The sequence below is a fragment of the Hyla sarda genome, chromosome 6 (genome assembly GCF_029499605.1).
Source record: "Hyla sarda isolate aHylSar1 chromosome 6, aHylSar1.hap1, whole genome shotgun sequence".
NCBI classification, from domain to species: Eukaryota; Metazoa; Chordata; class Amphibia; order Anura; family Hylidae; genus Hyla; species Hyla sarda.
In genome coordinates, this window is record NC_079194.1 from 284,652,068 (window position 1) to 284,666,647 (window position 14,580).

Sequence of the window (14,580 nt, forward strand, 5' to 3'; positions counted from 1 at the left end):
TCAGCAGCTAATAAGTACTGGAAGGATTGAGATTTTTTAATAGAAGTAATTTACAAATATGTTTAACTTTCTGCCACCAGTTGATTTAAAAGAAAAAAGGTTTTCACCGGAGTACCCCTTTAACTATTTCCGAGTTCACAAGCATGACTGTAAGCTCAATGACGTATTCAACCTTTCAAAAGGTAAAAGATACAAATGTTTTGGAGAAGCATAAACATAAAGAATTCAAAACAGTGGCTGTTTCTCCACGCCGCGCCGTTGCTATGGCTACTCCGTCGAAAATAGATTTAGTTGACAGAATCTTCCTGTTACGACTTCGAGCTCTGTTGATGTTATCAATGTTAAAATGACTTGTGAAAGCAGCGTTCTATTGAATTTCCTCATCGCTAATGTGAGGCATGCACAGCTGAAGTTACAAGTGCTTTTTGTCCTGGAATTGTTTTTATTTAAAAGGCCTTCTCTAATAACATAACAAATATAAAATATTACCGTATGTTCCAATAGGTGAAAAAGGGAGAATTTGCACTCACCGTCCATGTAGTTGAAGAAATCACAGGTCCTCCATGCGGCAGGGAGACATTAAATGAGAGCACTCATAGGCTAACAGCCATTTTCGCACATAGCCGTGTGCTTCTTCCGGCCTCCTTGGAGGCCGGAAGAAGCACACGGCTGTGTGCGAAAACGGCTGTTAGCCTCTGCGCTAACAGCCGTTTTCCATTTTCGCCTCTGAATTGTCATGCTTTATATATGGTAAAATCTCATGATTGGATCCCTTCAAGTGTACTGTATGTACTGTTTATTGAGTATGTCTGACACCTCTACTCTGAAAATACAGATGCTGTTATGCCGGAGCAAAAATCTATGGACAGACATTATTGGGGAGATTTATCAAAACCAGTGCAAAGGAAAAGTTGCCCAGTTGCCCATAGCAACCAATCAGATCGCTTCTTTCATTTTGCAGAGGCCTTGTTAAAAATTAAAGAAGCGAGCTGATTGGTTGCTATGGGCAACTGGGCAAATTTTCCTCTGGACAGGTTTTAATAAATCTCCCCCTATATGGCACTAGATAACTGTGGGTGTAACTAGAGTCCTGTGGGCCCTAGAGAAAGATTTTGGCCCTGACCCCCTACCACCATGACAACACAATTGTATGTATAACAATTTTTTTTTATGTATGATGATACTGTATATCTTAAAGGAGAACTCCAGACCATAAAAATTGTCGCCCATAGTGTCGGCAGTAAAAAAAATAAAGATGTACATACCTTCCTCCGCTCCCCCGGGGCCTCCGGTAACCGTCTCCGGTCTCCGCCGCAATCCACTTCCTGGTTGCCGGTGGTCGGATGAATCAGCCAATCACCAGCCGCAGCGCAGTCCGACTCGGCCGGCGATAGGCTGAGCGGCAGTGTGAGAACGCTTCAGGACACAAAATTCTTCACTACACCGGCACCTGCGGCTGGGGACGAATACATCACACTGCCGCTCAGCCTATTGCCGGCCGTGTTGGACTGCGCTGCGGCTGGTGATTGGCTGATTCATCCGACCACCAGCAACCAGGAAGTGGATTGCGGCGGAGACCGGAAGCGGTTACCAGAGGCCCCGGGGGAGCGGAGGAAGGTATGTACATCTTTATTATTTTACTGCCGGCACTATGGGGGACAATTTTTATATTCCGGAGTTCTCCTTTAATATCATAGTCATACAGTTACCAAATAACAGCAGTATACAATTTGTAATTATCATCAAACATATTACCAATATACTGTAACTGACCAAATCCAGTATACCAAGACCGGACATACCCATAACCACTATACAAGGGACACATATTATACTCCCCCATATAGTAGTTAGGCCCCTCAGACTGCCTCTATATAGTAGTTAGGGTCCTCTGTGCTCCCAAGGAGTAGTTAGATCCCACAATGCCCACTTATAGTAAGGCCCCCTCTGTGCCCCCATATTGTAGTTAGTACCCACAATGCCCACTTATAGTAAGGCCCCCTCTGTGCCCCCATATAGTAGTTAGGACCCACAATGCCCACTTATAGTAAGGCCTCCTCTGTGCCCCCTTATTGTAGTTAGGACCCACAATGCCCATGTATATTAAGGCCCCCTCTGTGCCCCCATATAGTAGTTAGTACCCACAATGCCTACATATAGTAAGGCCCCCTCTGTGCCCCCATATAGTAGTTAGTACCCACAATGCCTACATATAGTAAGGCCCCCTCTGTGCCCCCATATAGTAGTTAGGACCCACAATGCCCACATATAGTAAGGCCCCCCTCTGTGCCCCCATATAGTAGTTAGGAACCACAATTCCTACATATAGTAAGGCCCCCTCTGTGCCCCCATATAGTAGTTAGGACCCACAATGCCTACATATAGTAAGGCCCCCTCTGTGCCCCCATATAGTAGTTAGGACCTACAATGCCCACATATAGTAAGGCCCCCTCTGTGCACCCATATAGTAGTTAGGACCCACAATGCCTACATATAGTAAGGCCCCCCTCTGTGCCCCCATATAGTAGTTAGGAACCACAATGCCTACATATAGTAAGGCCCCCTCTGTGCCCCCATATAGTAGTTAGGACCCACAATGCCTACATATAGTAAGGCCCCCTCTGTGCCCCCATATAGTAGTTAGGACCTACAATGCCCACATATAGTAAGGCCCCCTCTGTGCCCCCATATAGTAGTTAATGCCCACATATATTAGCCACTGTTTAAAACATAACTCTTAATGCAAAAAACTAATATGTGTCAACAAGGGGTAAAAAAAACAATACTCACCTGTCCTGCTTTTCTCCCCCACCGATCCTCTTCTCTTCTGTGACCTTCTTCTCTGTGCACACACCTACATGGATGTCTCCTTTGCAGTCCAAACAACAATATGACTTTTTTTGCATAGTTTCGCAAAATCTATATAGCTGCTTTACATTTTTTAATTCAAGGGGGAAGGAGATCAATCGAAAACATGGAGGCAATTCAATCAACGTTATCTATAAGTGGTTTCCAAACTGCGGACCTCCAGGTGTTGCAAAACTACAACTTCCAGCATGCCTTTACATCCTGGACAGCTGTCCGGGCATGCTGGGAGTTGTAGTTTTGCAATATCTGGGGGTCCGCAGTTTGAAGACCACCGTTATATATTCAAGATATGTCTTTTCAAGTACCATGGCTGCTCGTTTCTCCTGCAATGCCTGCTGCCGGGAAAGTTATTACATATGACCTTTGAAATGAATGGCCGTCCAAGAAACAAATAGATGGCCCGAGTCCACAAGAAGCTTGAGAACAGCACTCCGCTTGTTGCCAATTAAAAGGGGGCCCCCCTTCTAGTATGATTTTCATAGCCCTTTATTGATTTTTTTAAATCAATTGGTGCCAGAAAGTTAAGCAGATTTGTAAATGTGTAAAATATTAATCCTTCCAGTACTTATCATTTGCTGTATGTTACACAGGAAGTTCTTTTTTTTTTTATTTCCTTTCTGTCTGACCACAGTGCTCTCTGCTGACACTTCTGTCCATGTCAGGAACTGTCCAGAGTAGGAGTAAATACAAATATATGCTGCTCTGGACAGTTCCTAAAATGGACAGAGGTGTCAGCAGAGAGCACTGTGGTCAGACAGAAAGGAAATTCAAAAAGAAAAGAACTTCCTCTGGAGCATACAGCAGCTGATAAATACTGGAAGGGTTAAGATTTTCTAAATAGAAGTAATTTACAAATCTGTTTAACTTTCTGGCACCATTTGATTTAAAAAAAAAATTTTTCCAGTGGAGTACCCCTTTAACCGTCTAAATTTGCTTGACTTTTCAGGGAAAATGCTCTTTCCATGGTGTATCTGCACAGATCAGGCCCTTTATTTCTTTCACATGCTCCTAAACAGAAGACACATGTGTTGAAAAGATTTCGGTTTGGAGCCACTTTAAAGATTATATTCGGGAATTACATAAATAGCAGTCATCCTTCAGCGGACAGCTGCCATCTAGGACTATCTGCAATGTGAAGGTTCTCCTGGTTTCTACAGACCCCGTCATTTCCACCCAAAACAGTGATCGGAAGAGCATGGACCATGGCAGCTTTGCTCCTTAGGCTCCAAAATACATAAGCCGTAAGATAACAGAAGGTGCCAGACCTTACCCACCAAACCAAAACGATCGTTTCGCTTCAAATGCTTCCTCAGGGGGCGTTTGACGCCCCCTGAGGAAGCATTTGAAGCGAAACGATCGTTGGGGCTTGGTGGGTAAGGTCTTGCACCTTCTGTTATCCTACGGCTAATCTATTTTGTATTGCCTTCTGTCCATGGCCATGTGACTTTTCATTATTTGTTATAGGCCTAGGCCTTTGCTTGATTTATTTTTTATTAATTTTTTTTTACAATCTGTCCTAGTTCACATTCAGCCATGTTGACTCTATCTGCCCAATATTCTTATGACCCTGTACCCACATATTCCTTGCTATACTCTGGTGCCTTTGTCCCTTGTCTTTTGTCGTTCATTATTCTTTCATTGTGATTTTATATATGTTTCAATAAAATTTGTATACATTTTATATCATTTCTATAGTCCTGTGCTTGATTTTTCTTTCAGTGTTATCAGTTTTTTAGTGCACAGTTACTTACTTTTTTGTAAGGTTTTTCTTTTTGGTGCTCTATCCTAGTGTTTTTCTCTCTTTATTTATATATTACCCATAATCCAATTCACTAGAACTTGAAGCAGGTTAACATGACCCGAAAACCGAAGTGATACGATACTGTTTATCCTAGCCGGGGAGAAAACATTACACGTCTTACTCAACTTCTATTTCCCAATTTAGAAAGGAAAAAAGACAAGAAGTGAACCGAATTTCCAATCTACATCTTGGGCACTGTCAGGATGTTGTACATCATGGAAAAAAAATTAACCTTTCTTATACACTTCATAAATAAATTTTATCTCCTTTTTACAGAAATCATGGCTCCATTTTGGCCTGTATACGGTTTCCCGACCGGACCTAAAAACGTAGTCAACAGCGTTTTTAGGTCCGGTCGGGAAACTATATACGGGGCAAAACGGAGCCAACCGGAGGCAGCGTTTCACTCCGGTCGCTCATTGAAATACATTAGATATGGGACCGCATACGGCAGCATGCGGTTGCCCTGCCCCCGACTCTCCGCCCCCCTCTCCCCAGCCGTCTACGGTCCCGTATCTTAAGAAACGTAGTGTGCATGCACCCTAAGTCTATGAAATTGTCTCGGTCAGTGCATGTAGGGTAGAGTAGAGTTAAATTACCTTCATGCAAGGGTAGGGGGGTTTGTTTGAAGGACGGGATAAGAGGATGGGATGTGAGGTAGGGATACAAGGATGGGCTATGAGGACAGGATATAAGGTCAGGATACGAGGACAGGATATGAGGTTGGGATATGAGGATGGGATATGAGGTTGGGATGTGAGGATGGCATATGAGGTAGGGATGCGAGGATGGGATATGAGGAGGGGATATAAGGACGGGATATGAGGTAGGAATATGAGGTTGGGATATGAGGATGGGATATGAGGTAGGGATACGAGGACGGGATATGAGGATGGGATACGAGGACGGGATATGAGGATGGGATATGACGTTGGGATATGAGAATGGGATATGAGGTAGGGATATGAGGATGGCATATGAGGTAGGGATACGAGGACGGGATATGAGGATGGGATACGAGGACGGGATATGAGGATGGGATATGAGGTTGGGATATGAGGATGGGATATAAGGTCAGGATACGAGGACAGGATATGAGGTCAGGATACGAGGACAGGATGAGAAGTTGGGATATGATGACGGGATAAGAGGTTGGGATAGGAGGATGGGATATGAGGTTGGGATCTTAGGGTTGGGATATGAGGTTGGGATACCTGGACAGGATATGAGGTTGAGATATGAGGATGGGATACGAGGATGGGATATGAGGATGGGATGCAAGGACAGGATATGAGGTTGGGATATGAGGAAGGGATACGAGGACGGGATATGAGGTTGGGATATGAGGTAGGGATACGAGGACGGGATACGAGGACTGGATATGAGGATGGGATAGTAAGTAGGTAAATGAGGAAAAGATATGAGGATAGGATATAATGTTGGAATATGCGGACTCAATATGAGGTTGGCATATGAGGTCAGTATATGTGGGCGGTATTTGAGGATGGAAAATGTGGTCGGTAAAAGCAGACGGGATAAGAAGTCGGAATATGAAGACGAGATATGAGGTCAGGAAATGAGGACGGGATATGAGGTTGGGATATGAGGATGGGATAGGAAGTAGGTAAATGAGGAAAAGATATGAGGATAGGATATAAGGTCGGAATATGAGGACGAGATATTAAGTTGGCATATGAGGTCAGTATATGTGAGCGGGTATATGAGGACGCAAAATGAGATCAGTAAATGAGGACAAGATATGAGGACGGGATATGAAGTCGGAATATGAAGACGAGATGTGAGGTCAGGAAATGAGGACGGGATATGAGAAAATGACATGAGGTCGGTATATGACGGCAGGATATGAGCACTGGATATGAGGGTCGGCTATTAGGTGGAGATATGAGGACAAGATATGAGGTCAGGAGGGTGAGAGCATCATTATTGTTTTTCCTCTCACACAAGGTTTAGGTAGGAAGACCGGGTAACTCTGGGTACTCAGCTAATGATCTTCAGGTTCCCCAGAGCGAGAGGGAGGTTCCCTTTAAAGGGATTATCCACCATAAGGTGATTTTAGTATGTACCTGGCAGACAGTAATGGACATGCTTAGGAAGGATCTGCGCTTGTCTTGGGGCTAAATGGCTATGTTGTGAGATTACCATAACACTGTGGCTAGCTTTTTGTGAACTGGTATTTCCTGTTCGACTTTTCTTTTTTTGACTACAAATCCCACAATTCCATTCCCTCCACAATTCCATTCCCTCCCACACATCAGCCACCCCACCCATTGAAACATAAATGAGCTGCATCCACTCAAAAGACCTGTGGTTTTCAATCAGGGTGCCTACAGCTGTTGCAGATTGATCTCTCTCCCACCAAGCGATCACTACACCCATTGAAGCAGACAGGCTCCCTGTCATTAGCTGACTAGAGAGTCAGGTCTCGGCCGCATTGCAACCTGGGAAAAATCTGAGACAACAGTCATTTTGTATGCTGTTAAAAATAAATATTTGGGGTGAAACTCACAAAAGAATTGTGAGAAACCCGTCACACACAGGTACAGACATTATATTATGAACTACACAAACTGTACAGCCCCTGTAGCATAGTCAGATAAAAAATTTTTTTACTGGAATACCCCTTTAATCACAATTTCAACTTATCAAAAAGTGCCTAGGACTTGTCTATCACTAAGTATACCGAGCCCTATGACCAACCACATGACTCAGTGAGGATCAGGGATGATAAAGCATGGGCAGTCATCTGACACTCACGAAATGCTTTAGCCTCAATTTTAGAAAAGAAGACTATGTTATTTTAGCTACTCAGATGCGGTAATGCACATCGGGAAGCCACGGTGTCCTGGGACGTCCCATATGCAGATGTTTCGGATGAAGACGAGCGGTGCCATAGAATTACTGGGGGATGCCCTAGCCATAGCAGATCAGGGTGGGGACTACAGAATGAAATATAGAACCATGTGACCAAAAAAATGTTTCCGGACGAGGCCTGACAACCCCAAGGTTTAATTCTGTACAGTGATCACATGCCGCGGCCTGACTCATACATACAATGTGTTACTGAGTAACATAAAAAAAAAACACATATTATGTGACCAGAGGTTCCCTGTAATGATGTATCATAGATGACTGGGGATTCCTGTACTTACACATATACTCACACACACCCTGGTAACCATGGAGGTGGCTCAAAATACAGCAAAATACTTCCTGGCCGAACAGGGACACACAAAAAAAAGAAAAAAGAAAAGACATACAGACAAAAAAAAAAGAAAAGACACAAAACAAAAAAAAAAGAAAAAGAAAAGACACAAAAAAAAAGGAAAAAGAAAAAAAGAGAAGACACAAAAAAAAAAAGGAAAAAGACATACAGACAAAAAAAAGCTAGAAGATGATACTAACAAGTACTGACACCTAGTAACATAGCAACCGCTTTGCGAGATCAAAGGCTTTTTTTCCGCTTTGTAGTAAATCTAAATAAACAGCTGCAGAGTTCTCGCCCTGCAAAGTAACTGTATAAAGTTCTTTATCTTGTACAGCCTGCAGGAAGCCGAGAATGTCTTCTGTTTCCTCCCTCGCATACACATGCACCGCTGCCATTTGCTGACTTTATGCTAATATCTACTTGATAGAGACCTTATATGAACGGTCTTCAAATTGTTGACCTCCAGCTGTTGCAAAACTACAACTCCCAGCATGCCCGGACAGCCGTTGGTGTAACGTCACTCTGACCGGGAGTGCTGCTACAGTGCTGCCGGCGGGGATGCGATTCGCATGGCGGCACTAGTCCGCTTGCGGGTCGCATCCCGTTCTGATTTCCTGCCCCGTCCGCTGTCTCTGCCCCAGTGCGCGCGGTCCCGCTCATTAATTGGTGCCTGGCCCAATCTGTTCTAATCAGTGCTAATCACCTCCCATCTGTGCCAAACACATAAAAACCCACTTCCCCTTCCTGTCCCTGCCGGATCTTGTTGCCTTTGTGCCCAGTGAAAGCGTTATTGTGAGTGCCCTTACCAGTGTTACCAGACCTTCTGCCATTGCCCTTGACTACGAACCTTGCCGCCTGCCCTGACCTTCTGCTACGTCTGACCTCGCCTCTGTCTAGTCCTCCTGTACCACGCCTGTCTCAGCTGTCAGTGAGGTCGAGTCGCTATCGGGGGATACAACCTGGGAGTTACCGCCGCAGCAAGCCCATCCCGCCTTGCAGCGGGCTCTGGTGAAAACCGGTAACTTCTTAGAACCGGTCCCCCGGTACGGCCCGCGTCATCGCCTCACTGATCCAGAGGATCCACTACCCGCTTACCACTCCGGATCGTGACAGCCGGCTCCATGTGGCGCAGGATACAAACGGAAGGAGATCAGGTGAAAGCAAGGTAGTTTATTTCCCAAGATGCAACGCGTTTCGCTGCGGGAAAGCAGCTTCATCAGGCATAACAGGGAACACATGAGTTGATGTTTTATAGGAATAGTAATTAGCTACGTCAGTAAAGAGAGAGGGAGGGGATATTTAAAATAAGGGAAATAGTGCAAAACATTTATATATATATATATATATATATATATATATATATATATATATATACACAAAAAAAGAGGATTGCAGCAGCACACATTGGTCAAAAAAATTGAGGCTCTTAGCGCGCTTTTTGGTCAAAACGTGTCCCCCATCCACCACGGGGAGGTGGCCTCATTTAGGATGGGCACTGCCTCTCACAACCTAGCACAAATTCTGAGCCTAACACTCAACTATCCACTCACCTCTGCTGGGCATATAGCCTCTGACTGGGTGACATGCTGGATCCATTTAAAACTCCACCAGTCAGAGGCTATATGCCCAGCAGAGGTGAGTGGATAGTTGAGTGTTTGGCTCAGAATTTGTGCTAGGTTGTGAGAGGCAGTGCCCATCCTAAATGAGGCCACCTCCCCGTGGTGGATGGGGGACACGTTTTGATCAAAAAGCGCGCTAAGAGCCTCAATTTTTTTGACCAATGTGTGCTGCTGCAATCCTCTTTTTTTGTATACTCTGATGCCATGGCAGTGTGCACCCGTGTATTAGGCTGTTGTGCTGGCTATCTTTCTTTTTTCTTGTGTATATATATATATATATATATATATATATATATATATATATATAACAAAAATAAATACAATTATATGCAATACATATTATTGTGTTTAATTTTGTATTTATTTTTGTAATATGTATTTTTGTATTTATTTTTGTAATATATGTTTTGCACTATTTCCTTTATTTTAAAATCCCCTCCCTCTCTCTTTACTGACGTAGCTAATTACTATTCCTATAAAACATCAACTCATGTCTTCCCTGTTATGCCTGATGAAGCAGCTTTCCCGCAGCGAAACGCGTTTCATCTTGGGAAATAAACTACCTTGCTTTTACCTGATCTCCTTCCGTTTGTATCCTGCGCCACGTGGAGCCGGCGTTCTCCCTGAAGCCAGACCGATTGATCACCATTGCCTAGCCGGAGGGCAGCGGATACCTTATCCTTTGATGCGTTTACCATTGTTGTGTATGTGGCTACACAACCACCTTTGGTGAGCGGCTTTCTTATTTTATCTTTACATTGAGGATTCCCCTTTTGTTACACCAAGAACCGCTCTCTCATCCCTCTTTTCTAGCCCAAAAAGAAAACACCTTACGACTGGTAGTTGTCTGGATGAGAATGCATGCATATGCCATATTCAAGGCTTTTTATACAATACAGCAGTGGTCTCCAGACTGTGGACCTCCAGCTGTTGCAAAGCTACAGTTCCCAGCATGCCCCGACAGCCAATGTTGCAGTTTGGCAACATCTGGAGGTCCACAGTTTAGAGACAACTGCCCTACAGCATCCGTATATCAGGTGTTAAAGGGGTACTCTGGGGAACTAAACCCATAGCCCATCCTTTCCCTCTCATCAGCCTTTTTAATTGTCTAAATATAATTCATTAGCTATATAGATCAGTTTTCCCTCTTTGGTTGTCACTAACATACAGGAAGTGAGGGAATTACATCATCTAGCCTTCTACTCTTTCTCTGTCCAAATCTCTCTCTGAAAGCAGCCCCCACCCTCCTGAGAGACACAGACCATGTGGTTTCTGCCCTGCACCGATTCATGCTCTATTGGTGTGTGCAGCTTCAGCCAATCAGACACTGAATCTTTCTCTGCTACTCAGAGCAGGAGGGTGGGGGCTGCTCTCAGGGAGTGGCTGGCAGAGCAGAGCTGCAATGATTTCTGGGTGATATAGGCAAGGGCAGAGACGGATGGCAAAGAATATCAAGCAGCCAGAGAAGACAACAGAGGCCACAGGAGCCATGCATATCAGGCAGGATGGTTTACATGGAACACATACAGGAACACATACAGGAAGCTATATATCTGTGTGTGTATATATATATATATATATATATATATATATATATATATACACACACATATACATATATTATATATATATATATATATATATATATATATATATATATAAAAAAATATATATATACACACACACTTCCCTGGAGTACCTCTTTAACAGAAAAAAGTTAGGACTGGAACTGTGCTGGGACTTGCAGGCATCGGTGAGGTCCATCTGGTGCCACTGGGATCCAGCAGTTGCCAAACATTGTAGTTTTGCAACCATATATCAGCATCGATATATCGAACCTTACACAAAAAATTTTGAACTAGAACTATGCTGGGACTTATAGTTCTATGGTATGTGCTCAGCTTTAAGGTTTGACCCCTGCCTCGAACAAGTCCAAGAATCCAAAAAGGAGAAGAGGCGGCACGCCAGAAATCCAAATTTAAGAGGGTTGTGAAAGAACATTGCATTTTTTGTAATACTTATGGGTGAGTACTGAAGTTCCACCTCTTCTCCTTTTTGGATTCTTAGTATATCAAGCCTTAGGTGTACTATTAGGAGGTAGTAGAATGTGTAAAGCAGTGTTACCCAACCAGTGTGGCTCCAGCTGTTGCAAAACTACAACTCCCAGCATGCCCGGACAGCCGAAGGCTGTCCGGGCATGCTGGGAGTTGTAGTTTTGCAACAGCTGGAGGCACACTGGTTAGGATTTTTAGAAATGACCATACCACATGTGCCATTTTTTTTATAATTTCACATTATTTTTGTAAACATATATGGGGGAGATTTATCAAAACCTGTGTAGAGGAAGAAACCTGTCAAAAATGAAAGAAGCGATCTGATTGGTTGCTATGGACAACTTCACCACTCTTCCTTTACGCAGGTTTTGATAAATCTCCCCCATATATTTGTAGTCCTCTTAAAGGGGTTATTCAGGGAAAAAAAACTTTTTTATATATATCTATCAACTGGCTCCGGAAAGTTAAACAGATTTGTAAATTACTTCTATTAAAAAATCTTAATCCTTTCAGTACTTATGAGCTTCTGAAGTTGAGTTGTTCTTTTCTGTCTAAGTGCTCTCTGATGACACCTGTCTCGGGAACCGCCCAGTTTAGAAGAAAATCCCCATAGCAAACCTCTTCTAAACTGGGGGGGTTTCCGAGACACGTGTCATCAGAGAGCACTTAGACAGAAAAGAACAACTCAACTTCAGAAGCTCATTAGTACCGAAAGGATTAAGATTTTTTAATAGAAGTAATTTACAAATCTGTTTACCTTTCTGGAGCCAGTTGATTTATATCCCCTTTAACACTATTGATAAATCCCCCTATCATGATCTGTCAAGGATGTGCGCACACTTGCGGTATTTGAACAGTAATGTTTGTTATCCACATTGTCTCCTTTTTTTTTTCCAGACAAGGGTTAAAAGCCACCCACTAGATATCTGTCTTCAAAGCTTTGCAATACGTGACAAATCCATAACCCCCCCCCCCCCCAAACAAAATGCTTGTAAAACAATTACGTAAAACTATATGAAGGCTAGATTTCCACTTGGTTTCTTTTCTACACTTAAAAAAAAATGCCAGAAAAACTGCCACAGGTTTTTCCTACATTTTGGCAGATTTTCTGGCGTTTTTTCAGGTTTTTTTGTGCTTTTGAGTGGAAATAGCATTTTTGGCTCCTTTGGCGTTTTTTTTTAAAATTTGTTGGGTACCAAAAAAAAAAAAAAAAAGATGCAGTAGGCATGGGAAAAAAAATTATTTAACGAAATTTTAATTTTTTATAGCAAAATTTTAATACATTTTTAATAAAATGTGTGTGTGTTTCACTTTTTTTTCTCTATTTTTTTTTTTTTTTAGGTAGTACTACTACTCCCAGCATGGGACAGACTGTTCCATAATGGGAGAAGTAGTTCCTGTACTAATGGGCAGATCGCCCTGGGTGTCACTCCTGACACCTGATGCGATCGTCCATAATATAGCAGAGATGTGGAGCGGCTCTATGCAATTCTCACATCTCTGCACTGTACTCCAGCTGGCCATTGATGTGAATAGAAATTCACATCACTCATTCATATTTTCCGCCCAGAGTGGGGATTGGCCGAATGGTTGCAGCCAATCACAGCTCTGAGGGAAATATGAATGGGTGATGTTCTATTCATATCACTGGCCGGTGTATAGTGCAGAGATGCAGAGCGCAGGAGAAAGCCGCTCCACATCTCTGCTATATTATGGACGATCAAATCAGGTGTCAGTAGTGATACCCGCTGTGATCTGTCCTTAAGTGCAGGTACTACTACTCCCAACATGGAGCATACTTTGCTGCATGCTGGTAGCTGTAGTACCTGCATTAATAGACAGATCACAGCGAGTGTCACTTCTCGACACCTGTTGCAATCTGTCTATTAATGTAGATACTACAGCTCCCAGCATGGAGCAAAGTATGCTCCATGTTGGGAGCAGTAGTACCTGCAGTTAAGGAAAGATCACAGTGGATGTCACTCCTGACACCCGCTATGATCCTCCTGTATAATGTATAGAGTGCAGCCGGACGCTCTTCTATGGTCTCCTTCACTGATGTATATATACACCTATTCATATTTCCCACAGAGAGTTGTGATTGGCTGGAATCATCTGGCCAATCACAGCTCTCTGCGGGAAATATGAATGTGTATATATATGTCAGTGCAGGGGACCATAGAAGAGCGGCCGCATCTATACATTATACAGAAGGATCGCAATGGGTGATCTGTCAATTAGTACAGGTACTACTACTCCCATCATGGAACAGTGTGTTCCATGCTGGGAGTAGTAGTACCAGTACCTAAAAAAAAAATGTAAAAAGAAAAAGAAAAAAAGGGAAAAACACACACACACACTACATTTTTATTATTGTTGGCTACATTTTTAGTGCCCTGCCCGCCCACATAAATTGATCCCTGTTTAAAAATTAATAAAAAATTTGTTATAAAAAAATATACATTTCGTTAAAAGCCATTTTTTCCATCATTGCGGTATCTTTTTTATTATTTTTTTAATGGTACCCTATGGAATTTTATTTAAAAAGGTATCTCTATCACTTTTTTGGATCGTTAAAGTCCAAAAAGAATTAAAAAGTGCCTGCAAAAACGCCTGCCTGGCATTTTTCTTGGCGTTTTTTCACTCCCATAGACTTCTATGGGAGGAAAACGCCACGATTTTCCTTAACAAACAAAGTCTCCACAAGAGCTTTTGAAAAACTGCCAAGGAGCCAAAAATAGAGGAAAAACGCCAAAAGGATAAAGAAAAACGCCAAACTGAAAAATGCCTAAATGCTGTTCCCTATTGACTTTCAGCTAACATCTGGCCGCAGCGTTTTTTCACACAAAAAACGGAATGCGTCAGAATGGGTGTTTTTTTGGGCGTTTTTGCCCCCCAAAAAACGAAACCAAGTTGAAACCTAGCCTTATTGTAACCTGATTTCTATAGGTCAGTGGTCTTAAACCTGCGGACCTCCAGATGTTGCAAAACTACAACTCCCAGCATGCCCGG